This window comes from Symsagittifera roscoffensis, chromosome 4 (assembly GCF_963678635.1).
Source record: "Symsagittifera roscoffensis chromosome 4, txSymRosc1.1, whole genome shotgun sequence".
Lineage (NCBI taxonomy): Eukaryota > Metazoa > Xenacoelomorpha > Acoela > Convolutidae > Symsagittifera > Symsagittifera roscoffensis.
In genome coordinates this window covers 10,301,929-10,311,416 of record NC_087065.1, presented here as the reverse complement: position 1 = coordinate 10,311,416, position 9,488 = coordinate 10,301,929, and the positions used below count along the sequence as shown (strand labels likewise).

Here is a 9,488-nt window from a genome sequence, read left to right as displayed (position 1 = left end):
GGGATGAAGTGGTGATTTTATAATTAAATATAATAATCTCAACGCGAATCTTAAATTAAGACATTGCTTAATTGGTTCGCTTCTCGAAAAATGGTTCAAAAAACAGCTAGATGGGAAAAACTGGTGAATGCATCGAGGATAATAGTTAACCAAAAAATTGCTTTTTGTTCCTGGATTCACTGAAATTGACTAAGTTCTGGCTTGTAAGTTCGGCACATGCTAGATATTAGTTCTAGCTCTAGCTATTGTTTGTAAGCGCAGAAAATTATTGTAGTGATAAACGAAAATTTGGGATCTGCTTACAATTTGAGGAATCCTATACATTTTGCGGAACCCGCTTATAATTTTTTTTTTACAAAATTCGCTTATAATTTATGCTTCATGTGTTTGTACCCGGAGTCCTCAGAAATTTTATAAGTGGAATCCTTTTACACTAAAAAATATGTTGAAAGACTTGTCTATGGATCCCAGTGACCTACGGACATCAAATTGTGCACCTATCCAGTGCGCATTTTGGCGTCTTATTGAATTAAAACTGTTGTTTTCAAGATGGTAAAAACAATTTTGTAAAAAAGTTGAAATTTTAAAACAAAAAATAGATATGACGCAAAACGTTTACTTTCTGAAAAAAATTGTGAAATGATGGATCATGTTAACATGTTACTCGGAACCAAGTTAAGTTTCCAACTCGGAATCAAGCAAACAATTACCTCCTAAATGGCCTTGTGGGAAGATGTTAACTTGGAGCATTTACTAGTTTTGGTGTTTTGATTTGACTATTGATAAAAATTTGATATTGTTATTGAAAGAAAACAAGACTGTTCGTATCATGGCGATGACTTCCTGAATGTTCTGACTGCTCTCTAACGTCCATGAAGTATATTTCAATTTAGAGAATGATGAAATTTTCCCAGAAAAAAAAATTTTTGATTTAATTTTTTTAATTCAAAATCTTCCGCCATCTTTGTTTGGAAAATAGCAACATTTTAATAAGAAGAACTAGCACGCCTCTTGTTTGGTACGACTTCCTACCATGATTAATTCGCCGCTTACGCGTTAATAGAATAAATTATATCGCGCATTAAATATCCCAAATAAGCCAAACTGGAATTTTCAAATTCTCGTAATTCTGCGGAAAATGACGACACACAAAATATCTTTTAATTTGATCTAAGACATTTGTAGTTTTAAAATGATCCAATAAGTTTCCGTCAGAAACAGCCACTTAAAAAGTATAAAATTGTCTGGAGAATAAAGAACGAAACTATTTCGACACTTCTTTGAAAGTCGAAACAACAAAGTGTATGTACAATGGACACGTTGCAATTTAAACCTTGGGTCAGCGGATAAAAATTATCTTTTGCGGATATGAATAGCCGGATTTTCTATGGTTTTTAAGGCCTGGAATGTTTCATCTACAATTATATTTCAAAAAAAATTTGCTGGTCTCTTTTTATGAAACTTCTGACACCACTCTGTGTTTGCCTGTAAAAGCTTGATTTTCCTATTTTTTTGTATAAAATTTAGCTTCAAACATTATTACTTTCTAAACTCGCTTCGGGTAGCCATATTGGCTAAAAATTTGTTTATCAAAAATGTTAGTTTCATTATGTAGCCAAGACAAAAATATAAATATAAGTATGATCTCTTTAACAATCCCTTTTTTTATCTAGCAATTAATATCCCCTTTTCCCAGCAAACATTTAGGTTTAGCAAAAAGGAATTATTAAAAAATTGACGATCTCCCTCCCCCCTCTGCAAAAAGTGGGATAGTTAAAGAGAATCCATGAATAAATATGAATCTAATCTAAACAACGTCGAGGTCGTTTGACATAGTGACTACGCTGCTTTTCGGAACAGCTCTGTAACTTCCGCTGTTTTGGAGTCTGTTGCCATTTTCTGCATTATTCATCGTATTCTGATTTTTCTCCTCTTCGTTTTTCCTGTCTAAACACTCGACTGTGATGACAATAACTCCTAGTGATAGAACTACAACTCCACAGACTAGTAAAGCGATGGCAGTTTTCAGGTCTCTGACTATTATTCCGCAGCCGAGGTGTGATCTGGTCTCCATGTGGGTTGTAAGACACAATGGACCCCAAATGATCCCTACCAGGCCGACCAGAAGGATTCCTAGAAATGAACGGATTTACAAGACTCATTCAAAATATTCTTTCCAAGCTTGCTTTGGGGAAAAATATAGTGGTTACAGAGTTACCATTGTTAACTTGATTACAGAGTTACCATTTTAACAGGGAGTAAATATTTGTAACTTTTTTGTTTCAGTCTGTTTCTTTAAATAATTTCGAGCCTTTTGATTGAAAATTTTATGAGAATTTTTATGTTGTAAAATTAGAAAGAAAAGTGAGGTTCCTCTTCAAAATTATCCTTGATTGGCGCCGCTTAAGTCCCCGTACTGGCAAAAAATGGATTGAAATCCGTTTTATACAGATAATGTAGAGAAGACCGTAAAAAATTGATATGAGTCGATTTAAAATCGATTTAGTATAATAGAAAAATATAGCTTACAAATCAATTTCAATCAATTCTAAATCGATGTAAATCCTTTTTTGTCAACGTTTCTTTTTCTTACCGATTTGAGTAACAACAAAATCGATATAAATCAATTTTTGAGTACTTTTTTCCATACTCAACTTATACAGATTATATATAGATTATGTTCAGGTTTCGTAGACTATCAAGCAATGGCAAAATAGTGGAAACACAAAGTTAACAAATGCCGTTCAATTAATTTTTCGTTTTGATGTTCGGCCTGAATTTAAATTCTGAGGATATCTAATATCTAAAAGTTCTGCACAAAAAATGATTTTTTCTTACTTGATAGTTTAATTGTATGGTAATTGCCTAACAATATTGAGGGTTGAACGTCGATAAAAAAAATGACATTTGAAAAACTTTCTGCATATGTTTACTTATCATTACCGCGGGAACCCTTAGTTTTTGCAAAATCTGAAAAGAAATCCCTTAAGCACTAAAGTTTGCGGTACAAAACTTTCTTCGAGTGGCTCTTGCTCTTCTTGAGATTTTCTTGAGTACAACATTTTCCTCAAGCTCCGAAGCAAAAAAAAAGAGTTATTTAAATCAATCTGAGATTTTCATAATTTTAACTATCTTGCAAAATTCTATCGATTTAAATTAATGTTTTTTTGCAATTTTTTTTTCAATTTAGGAACCCATTTAATCCATTATCCACTGTACATTGATTCACGTATCTAAATGGGTTATCAAAAATTGTTTTCTAAACAGCATTTCATCTGTATGAAAATTTATTTCAATCGATTTCAATCTCAAATTTGTCAGCGCGAGTCGCCTTCAGAAAAATGCCGGGTCGACCAAAAATCCTAGTCTTTCAATTTTCATATTGGGAAAACAACTGCAAAGGATACACTTTCGATGCAAAAATAAATTTTGCATATAAAATTTCTTTAGGAAAATGTTTGCTGGAATACAAAATTGGTACAAAGTTCTTGACAAAACCTAAAAAATTTTAAGAGGGGCAATTTTGAAATCACTCTAAAAATTTTTTGATTCCACAATGAAAAAAATAACTCATATAATAAGTCATAATTTAGTCATATAATTTCCTCTTATGGAATTTGTACTTTTTGCCAAAGTTTCTTTTTCAAGACGATATACAGGTTTTTGTGCCAAAACCAGAAAAAAACTCTTTAAAGTACGATTGCGCCATTTTAGCAAAATGTAGAAAACTTGTATGACTAGCACTTTGATTACATAATTTATAGAATTGTACGACCAACACTTTAAGTCTATGGATGCTGGGATTCGGCTGACGGTAATATTCAGTATTGTTTCAGTAAAAAAACTGTTTTATGTTCTTCGCTGTACTGTTCCAGGATAAAAACAGTTGAACAAGAAAAAACTGATGGTTGTAGTACTGGATCAGTACTGCTACAGTACTTGTTTTGTTCGCTGTTTTTCCCTGTAACAGTACTGGAATTTGTTTTTAAAATTCTTAACTAATTTCAAAATTTTTGTTACGTGCCATTAAGGTCGAAAAATGGCTTTAAAGAACCAAAATTTTGCTACAAACCACGTTAATTTGCGTTTTTTAACAAATAAATAGTAATGGGCTACCGACTGGAAACGTTAGTTTTTGATTTCAAAACTGGCAAAAAAGGTATGATTTTAAAAAGTTTGTTCACCACGCAGAGTTGAAAATCAGCTTAATGCTGAATATCACCTAAATCGCGTTTTTTTTTTCTAAAAGAGATATGGTTTAGCGTTGGTAGTTAGGAGGATCGAGCACCTAAATTTGGTTGAAAACACGTTCATTTTTAAAATTATTAATGCACCTCGACCCCCACAGCTAAAAACCCGGAATTGTAGGGCGAGACAGCCTAAAATAAAAGTCTCAAGAGATTACAAAATGATGGTGAGGGAGCGTTTACCAACAACACTCAAAAAAATGCACCCTGAACTTACCACATACACCGATAACAGTGAAGACAACAGCCAAAAATCCAAAGAAGCTCTTCATAGTAGATGATAGAATATGATTAAGTATAGTACCCTTACACAAGGGAATTACACATAACAAATGGGCACCAATTTACATAGATCAGTCAAAAACTTTGATGTCGTTGAACTCAAAAAGAAATGTAAAATATCAGTGAAAAACCGGGCTGTAAATAACAATGTGGATATCAATTTGGTTGTGAGGACTATAACTCGGGCGTTTATGAAGCGCAGATATGTTTAAATGAACATACCAACTCTAAAAGCTCAACTTTTGAGGTAGACTTTGGTAAGGACGCTTGAGCACCAACTTTAAAAAGAGAAACAACCTTGTAGTTCGACGGAATTTACAACAATCAGGGTCAGAAATAAAGCGAAATGGGGAATAATCTGAAATGCGATGAAGTATATTAGTTCACAATTATGGCCGATAACTATTTAAAATGGAATAAAAATAAAGCAAATCGCTGGTGTTTATCTCTAACTCAATTCTCAAGAGGAGAAAGTATCAGGAAAAAGAAGCAGGTATTTTTTGAAGAAATTTTCAAGTGTGAACAAGAGAGACCTTTAGCAACTTAGTGGTAACTTGAATTATAAAAAGGTACAGTAAATCAAAAGAAAATAAGCCGACCATTATAAATCTTTAGATGCGGTGTTTCACTGTATTTCAAACAAAAACTAATCGAACACAAACAAGTACCAAGCAAGTATTCAAATTAATCATTTGAAAAAAAATTGTGCCTTTGACCAGGAGAAGTTACTGCTTCATCGCGATACTTCAAATTTGATGCAAAACAACAGTTGAGTTTTTTTTCTGACAGTAATTTTTATAATTTTGTGTGGGATGCCTAAGTCATATAGATATCGATTTAAAAACTATCAGTTTTTGACGGAACGTTTTTTTACCCTCTGAAAGATTTTGATATCCTGAGACCGAAATGGGAAATGGGTTTCACCTGTGATTTTTCTTTTTTAATATTACGAGGCTGCAAAAATCTCAATTTGTCTATTATGAGATAGTTAGCGCTGAGATATTTTGCTCTATTAGAGCGTAAGCGACAAAGTATTCCGTTATAGACATTATTTTTTATGAAATGAGGCACCTTTTTTGGCCTATTTACGGCAAGTTTTCCGAAAGAACTTAATAAAGGTTACAAACTTTTATATGAAAATTTGATAACATTGTTTTACATTTTCTTTTGAAAAATTCACCATTTTTAAATTGTTATTTTACAAACTTGTATAAAATAGATCTTCTCTCACTTCACAAAAATTTGAGACATTGAAGTGATTCTTTTTCTAAAAGTCTGCCGAACTCCAGTGATATAATTCATTGAGTTGGATTGTTTTTTGATCACGCCTGTTTTTCCTTGTTAATGAATGTCTTTAAAAAGAAAAAATATGTTTTTTCACAGTGCATAATGCATAAACAAAGCAGTCCAAGTATAAATATTCCGTCATTTAATTCCAGAAAGTGAACAAAAATATTTTTTATCAGCGAAAATTTATTGGAGCACATTTGTTGCTTTCTATTGAGTAAACAATCCTAAGTTTACCACAAAATGGACTAAGCTCAACTCAATCTGGTGCTAAAAAAACTACACTATGTCTAATAATGCGCAATTTTTTTATGTTTTTTTTTCAATAACCCTCTGAACCAATTTGTGAAAATAAATAAAGTTAAAAAAAAAACATTGCTAGTATAAATGATCTTTTCAAGCATGTAAATTTAGCGTAAGGGCTATGTTTAAATCACAGCTCACGCGTGATTATTGAGAGTATGCTGTCTAAAATAAGCTAAATTGGCATTTTTAGACCTCAAAATTTCACAAAAATGTAGTCGGAGGTAAGAAGAATTTTTTTGAAGATGATCTCAACTTTTTTAAGATGATATAGCAAACTTCAACCAAAACTGGCTATTTAATAAATAGAAACAAGACTAATCAGGGCAAAGTTCTGAATGTTCCGACTGCCTTTTAAGGTCTATGAAGGAGTAATAACATAAAAAAAATTAAATGGAATAAAAAATGATTTTTTTTTTAAATTTGAGATTATTGTTGAAAATTATCCCCCCACACGCCAGTTAAAAAACAAAAGTACAATAATCGCTTCTTGTAACAAATGAATGGCAAATAAGCTTCTTTCAACCAATTTGGAACGAGTTCTAAGACGGATTAAATCTCCGCTTACGCGTTAAGAGCGCGAAATATATCGCGCTTTATCTGTCCCAAATTGGCCAAAATGGCAATCTTTAAACCCCCATTCCTTAGGAAAAATGATCACAGGTGAAATATTTTTTTGAATTTAAGTTAACAGTACCTTTTAAGTGACATATAAAAATTTTGTCAAAAATAGCTAGGTAAGAAGTCGAAATTTGTCTGAAGAAAAAAAAACCCACCCCGAGCACAAATATTCCGTTACTTTCATTACGAAATTTGGAACGAAAAAATCTTCTGAAAGAAAAAACTAATCTCATTAAATAAATTTTGTCACTATCGTCACTGGTTTATTTGGAAATTTTATGCTTAATTTTATCGTGCTATTAACGCGTAAGTTGTGATTTTAATCCGTAAAGCGTGATTTAACCTGTCTTGGAAATCGTTTTGAAGTGAACTGAGGCATGGGTTTTGGTCTTGTTTATACTTCGCTTTAAGCGAAAAGTATCCCTTTGTACTTTCCGTGGCGTGTCGTGAGGATGTATTTAAAAAAAATTAAAAATTGAATTTCGTTTTTCATTTTTTCTTGACATTTTTATCATTTTTTTTAAAGCGAACACTATTCCGTTGAGCTTAAAAGACAGTTAAAACATTCAGGGCATTGACCTGATACACGTAGTCTTGTTCTTTTTTTTTGTAGTGGTGCCTTCATTAGCCGGACTAGGGTGGCAATGTGGCGAATTAATGTCTATACCTTAGAAAAAAACAGCATGTTAAGCGAGCGAAAGCAAGTTTTTTTCCATTGAAGTCAAAATCAAAATATTATCCAAATTATTCGAGATTATCGAAATTGTTTTAGAATTTTGTGGCTGAAAAATTATAAAAATGAGGTAGGAAATAGGTTCAATACTTTTTTGTGTAGACAACAATAATGATTTTCTATAAAACTTTTATCGGCATATATGACTACAAACTTTCTCGTTTGTTATCCATTATCTCTTGAGCTTCTGAATTATTGGTATTTTTCATCTTTTCTGAAGCTTTTTAAATAACTAACTTTGTCACAACGAAAACAAAAAATTGCCTATGAAATGTTTCGGAATGTTGTGTGTTTTGGAATGCTAATCTAAAAAGTGTTACAATTGAGTTTGTTCATACTTTAACCTTCAATTTTTGATGCCAAGATATCGTGCAAAATTGGCTGACCGGGAAAAAAACAAAGACATCTTTGTTGTCCTTAGGGAAGCATAAAAAGGGAATTAAACTGATTCCGTCCCAAAAAGTTTCCTCTGACAGCATGAAAAATAAAAAGGTCGTAAAAACGTTCAATCGATTTTGCTTCCTTGTATAAACCACTTTGTAAGGGTGAATGAAACAAAAATCACAGGTTGTTTTGCTTCGTGTTTCAAATGCAGCCTTAAAAATGCTGGAGGAATTAATTTATGTTAATTGCAACCTTGTAGGAAACTACAACTAAAATTTTAATGTAATCAGAGAAATTTTCCTAAAGGCGATACGGAAAACAAACCAAGAAGCAAAAATTCAGTAACTCGACCAAAAATGAATATCAGTTGAAAGTCTTTAGGCAATTTTTGGTCTAACTTCGGAGATATTTTGTCACGGTATAATTATAGGAGCTTCATCGCACATTGCAATCTCAATTCCTGGGAGTGAATGCAAAAAAAGAAAACGTGTGTTTGAAATAAAATCACTCGATGATAGTAGTAAATAATCAAAGCACAATCCTTAAAAAAGGTGGTTGGTTACGATTTAAAAAATGCATCAATGAAAATTCAGCTCGTATATTCCCCTTTTTACGATTGGGCTGTTTTCATTATTTTATACTACTAGAGAAATTATCAGCCTCAAAAACCGCCACTTCACGCTGTTGGGTTCTTTCGGTACAATTTTTGTTATAATGCTATCTATAATGACGATCAAAATTTTGTTGTTATTGGCCATTTTGAACAAATTCATAAAAGAGTGAAAAAAGGGTGAATGAATATTTTAATTTCCGCTATAGGTGGCGAATTATTAAAAGGAAGTAACAAAAGTTAGACAAAAAGGAAATGTAAGGCGGCTTAAACTATGAATGAAAGATGGTTGAAAATTGAAGAGTTATCAACAAAAACTCAGCAGGAAGGATGATGGAAAAATGAATATCTTAGCCAATTCCTTCAGTCCGCCTCAATTCGAGAACAGTTGCTGTGACATGTTGACATTCACTGTGTTTTGAAGTGTACTTTGAAAATTAAAGTGTTTTAATGGGAGTACTTTATTTTCAATTTCAAATAAAAATGTTGCATTGGAGTACTAAAACGTTAAGTGGAAAAGATTAACTGGTTCTGTTGGTAGATTTTTGTTTCCCTCAGTTCAAATTCAATTTACACTGCTAAATTAACGTTACCGAAAATGGCATTGGAATACAAACTGTGATACCCAATGTTTTCATATTCCAGCTTTTCCAGATACCGGAGATTCAGGAACAAATATAATCTTGATGTAGGATCGGTAATCCTAACACTTTTTGCCAAACTCAGAACTCGATTGAGAGTTTTTCCTTGAGAAATGCCTGCAGTGTAGTGAAGGTTAATAAGAAGCACGTAGCTTGGTATTCACTGAAAAATACGACGAGTAGAAGGTACACAAGCGGTCAAGTCCAAAATAAGTTAGAATCGTCTAAGTTAAAATGGTAGCCCCACACAAATTGAAGCTGACTTTATGGAACTCTTCGGACGAATACTAGAGATGATCAGACCCCTGGAGCAAATGATAACGGTTCCGGAAGTGCGAATTGCCCTATCACAGCTCAACATCTAGCGGTTAGAATGGGAC

General features: G+C 32.6%; 1 long non-coding RNA gene across 2 annotated transcripts; it reads right to left on the bottom strand.

Moving 5' to 3' along the window:
- Window positions 1-1,755: 1,755 nt before the first annotated feature.
- LOC134844543 (uncharacterized) lies at window positions 1,756-8,852 on the bottom strand. 2 transcript variants are annotated; one of them, XR_010162689.1, is made up of 3 exons: window positions 7,818-8,852; window positions 4,465-5,157; window positions 1,756-2,133 (listed from the first exon to the last, which is right to left on the bottom strand). It is a non-coding gene; the product is annotated as an uncharacterized LOC134844543 (long non-coding RNA). The 2 variants fall into 2 exon arrangements; XR_010162688.1 differs by having other exon boundaries at window positions 4,465-5,273; window positions 8,039-8,852.
- Window positions 8,853-9,488: the final 636 nt, after the last annotated feature.